This window comes from Salvelinus sp. IW2-2015, unplaced genomic scaffold, assembly GCF_002910315.2.
Source record: "Salvelinus sp. IW2-2015 unplaced genomic scaffold, ASM291031v2 Un_scaffold2618, whole genome shotgun sequence".
Lineage (NCBI taxonomy): Eukaryota > Metazoa > Chordata > Actinopteri > Salmoniformes > Salmonidae > Salvelinus > Salvelinus sp. IW2-2015.
In genome coordinates this window covers 76736-81564 of record NW_019943926.1, presented here as the reverse complement: position 1 = coordinate 81564, position 4829 = coordinate 76736, and the positions used below count along the sequence as shown (strand labels likewise).

The 4829-nt window shown below is 43.3% G+C and overlaps 1 pseudogene; it reads right to left on the bottom strand.

Moving 5' to 3' along the window:
- LOC112074399 (P2Y purinoceptor 2-like) overlaps positions 1-1223 on the bottom strand; it is a 2773-nt pseudogene extending 1550 nt beyond the window's left edge.
- Between the last annotated feature and the right edge of the window lie 3606 nt (positions 1224-4829).

The window sequence follows — 4829 nt, the reverse complement described above, 5'->3', positions numbered from 1 at the left end:
GAGCTCTACATTTGGTGAAGGTGGAGCTACCTGAAGCCAGCCTCCTGACCTTGGGTGAAAGGTGGAGCTATCTGGAGCAGCTCCTGCACCTTGGGTGAAAGGTGAAGCTACTGGAGCCAGCTCCTGCACCTTGGGTGAAATGTGGGAGCTTACCTGGAGCCAGACTCCTACATCTTGGTGAAAGGTGAAGCTACCTGGAGCGAGCTCCTGCACCTTGGGTGAAAGGTGAGCTACCTGAACCAGCTCCTGCACCTTGGGTGAAAGGTGGAGCTACTGGAGCAGACTCTGCACCTTGGGTGAAAGGTGAGCTACTGAAGCCGAGCCTCTGCACCTGGGTGAAAGGGAGAACCAGGCAGAACCTTTAAAAGCGTAGTATTCAGTGGCTGTGGTACTGTACCTGGGAGGGGTCCATCTGCTCCAGGTATCTGAGGAAGTAGTACAGACTTCTGGTCAGTGGAAGGGTAGGAAACACAGCATGAACGCTGCTAAACAATGATGATCATCTTCACAGACTTCTGTTTGGAGCGATGAGGAGCGATCCCCCGACTCCCTCGACTGGTCCTCTGCCTCCCAGGTGGGCTCCAGAAGCTTCCTCACCATCAGTCCATAGCACACCATCACCACCATGAAGGGGAAGGCAAACAGCAGCATAGATACACCAAGCTGTACACCAGGAAGTCATGAAATAACTCTGGACTGGTGTGTCGAAACACACCCTCTCCGTCCCTCGTCCCTGGTCCGTGAGAAGTAGAGAACGGGAGCCTGGCACATCAACACACCCCACACCGCCACAGACACCAGCGGGCTCTCCTGGCGCTGACCCAGCTCAGGACTAATCGGGTAACCACGCCAGAAGCGGTGCAGGCTGATGCAGCACAGGAACAGGATGGAACCGTAAAGGTTAGCAGTAGAACAGGAAACGGATGAGTTTGCAGAACGGCTCGCTGAAGGCCAGTCGTTCTCGTCGGCGTAGTAGTAGATCAGGAAGGGTAGGGTAGGATGTAGAGGGTGTCCACACTGTCAGGTTGAACATGTACACGTGGAGGGCTTCCAGCGTTTCGTACGGACAGGATCACGTACATGGCCGTGAAGTCAGGCTAGGCCAATCACGAAGACCAGAGTGTAGCTGACAGGAAGCAGGATGTACTTGAAGTCCTCCTTGAAGCGACAGCGGCAGTTTTGCCGCTGCTCTCATTGGTTGAGTGGTTGGTGAAGGTAGCCATCTTTGTTCATAAACAGATCTGAGGAAGATACAGAGGTTACTAATTACACCAACACACACACACACAACACACACACACACAACACACACACACACACACACACACCACACACACACACACACAAACACACACACACCACCCACCCACCCACCCACCCACCACCCACCACCACCCACCCCACACACACACAACACACACACACACACACACACACACACACACCCACACACACACACACACACCACAGTGTGTGCTAAAGTGGAGAATACAACTCAAAGCTATAGGGATAAATGGTCTTCCTGTTTACTTGCTTCTAACCATAGCATGATTGCGCAGCTGGATTCTGAGAAGCTCATTTTTGGCATATACCCATAATTCCTTCAATGTGTTTTCCTAAATGCCAAGATAAGAGAGGGAGGAAGTGGGAGGGGAAGAGGATGTTTTGTCCTTTTCACTGGGCATGGACGAGGAGATGTGATCGGTGTCTGAGCTGTTCCACAGGTAGTTAGTGATCATTGAGAAGTTATTGTCTATTTGGATAGGTCATGGTAACAGGATATATAACTAGGGTCGCAAAGGGAGTATATTACTGAAACGTTCAAAAGTTTACCAGTAAACTACCAGAATTGTGGTATACTTCTCAGGATTTTATGTAATCTATCACATACATCTAGTGGTCTTTTGGGTACTTCAGATTTACACAGGTCTCTAAATCTCTGGCCCTCGTGTGTCTTATCACAATGTACAATATATGAAATAAATGAATCGATGGTAAAAAATATAAAATTGAATGAAAAGCTGTAAACACATTCCTAAATTAATCCATAAATTTAGTGAATACCTTGGTGTTTTAATATGATTCAGCATGAAATAAATATATATTTTTTTTTACAATACCTTCTATTTATTTATTTTACAATATGTATTTGCTGTCAATGTTTTGGCGGCAAACTAGTGGCAATTGTGAAGAGAAAAATTAGTTGGAAGAGTTAATTAAGATCATGCTATCGTTGATTAGATTATTTTTTTCATTCATTTGTCAATTATCTCTTGACCATCTGCTATGAAACTATCTATAGAACTCATGTACAATATGGACACATATAAACAGAAATTAATATTTACTGTATATGAATATACATTTTAAAAAAGTGATTGAAGTATAATGACCAAACTCACGATAGATTTCATAGATTTTCTGTTAATTACCAAAATTAATTCTGTAAGCTTTCATAAATTAACGGTTAGCTTAGCACCCTAAAGATAATACCGAGGAAACACACACGATGTGGTAGAGCAACACAATTAGCATGCATGTGGTTTTATAACCAGAAACACACACGACGTGTAAGAGCAACACAATTGATGAATGGGTTTTATAACACAGAAACACACACGACGTGGTAGAGAACACAAATTAGCATTGCATGTGGTTTTATAACAGAACACACAACGACGTGGTAGAGCGAACACAATTAGCATGATTGGTTTTATAACACAGAAACACACACGACGTGGTACAGAAACACAATTAGGCATGAATGTGGTTTTATAACACAGAAACACAACGACGTGGGTAGAGAACACAATTAGCATGAATGTGGTTTTATAACAGAAACACACCGACGTGGTAGAGCAACAAATTAGGCATGAATGTGGTTTTATAACACAGAAACACACACGACTGGTACAGAAACACAATTAGCATGAATTGTGGTTTTATAACAGCGAAACACACTGACGTGGTACAGGCCACACAATTAGCATGAATGTGGTTTTATAACAGCGAACAAACACGACGTGGTAGAGAAAACAACATTATCATGAATGTGGCGTTTCCACATGTGCAATGACGAAATCTAATCCATGAGACTTAAGAGTGCTAGGGGTATTTTACAGTGTGTCTCTCATTTACTGTAAACTGTTAACTTTCAACAGCTTTCATATATGGACTACTGTCGTATACAACAGAACTCATAACAAACACCCTTACCACGCACGTACGACGCACAGCACGCACGCAACACACACACACACATAAAACGTATGATACCTACGGTAACAAGCATACCATGTGTGTACAGGCTGCGTGTAGATTGAAAGACACAGACACACGGTCTGGGGGAAAAGGCGTTCTGTATCGAACATAAAGATTTTTCAAAGGGTTCTGCTATGGGGACAGCAGAAGAACTCGTTTACGTTCTAGTTAGCACGTTTTTCCCCTAAGAGTATACATTACATCATACGTTTTAACAGATGAGCTAGTTAGCTAACTCAATTCCATTTAAGGGCTTTATTGGCAGTGGGAAACATATGTTAAATTGGCAAAAGCAAGGCTGAATAGATATATAAACAAAAGTGAAATAACAATAAAAAAAAGGTAAACATCACATAGAAAAATAGACATTTCAAATGTCATATTATGTGCAATATTTAAAGTACAAAACATAAATAAACTATAATATGGTTGTATCTCTCTCTCTGTCTCTCTTCTGTCTCTCTTCTCTCTCTCTCTCTCTCTCTCCTTCTCTCTCTCTCTTCTCTCTCTCTTCTATCTCTGTTCTCTCTGTCTTTCTCTCTCTCTCTGTCTCTCTGCCTTTCTCTCTGTCTCTCTCTCTCTCTCTCTCTCTCTCTCTCTCTCTCTCTCTCTCTCTCTCTCTCTCTCGTCTCTCTCTCTCTTCTCTCTCTCTTCTCTCTTCTCTCTCTCTCTCTCCTCTCTCTCTTCCTTCATGTCTCTCTCTCTCTCTTCTCTTCTCTCTCTTCTCTCTCCTCTCTCTCTCTCTCTTCTTCTCCTCCTCTCTCTCTTCTTCTCCTCTCTCTCTCTCTCTCTCTCTCTCTTCTCTCTTCTCGCTCTCTCTCTTCTCTTCTCCTCTCCTCTCTCTTCTCTCTCTCTCCTCTCTCTCTCCTCTCTCTCTCTCTCCTCTCTCCAGTCAATCTCCCAATCGTTCAATTAACTTCAAGGGGGCTTTATTGATTGGAACATGGAACATGCCCAAAAGGCAAAGTGAGGTACGAATATCTATAACACAAAGTGAAATAAACATAAACAAATTAAACAGGAATAACATTCGCTAGTAACAGTAAGTTTTCAAAACAACAAAGACATTAACAATATGTTTAATTTATTAATAACATGTTCTGTAACAACGTCTACAATAGTTGAAGCGACACAAGTTAAAAATAAACTAAGCATACAATAGTGTGGTTTAATTTACAATGGTGTTTGTCTTCACTGGTTGCTTTTCTCTAGTGAGATGCAGTCAAAAACTTTGCGTGCTTGATGGCACCACTTGGGAATTTCTCCCAGATAAGAGTTATGGGAGTTTATCAAAATTGGATTTGTTTTCAAATTCCTTTGTGGGATTCTGTTGTATCTGCGGGAAATATGTCTCTCTAATTGGTCAAGCCAGCCTCCTGCACCTTGGGTGAAATGTGGAGCTACCTGGAGCCAGACTCCTACATCTTGGGTGAAAGGTGAAGCTACCTGGAGCGAGCCTCCTGCACCTTGGGTGAAAGGTGGAGCTACCTGAAGCCAGCCTCCTGCACCTTGGGTGAAAGGTGGAGCTACCTGGAGCCAGACTCCTGCACCTTGGGTGAAAGGTGGAG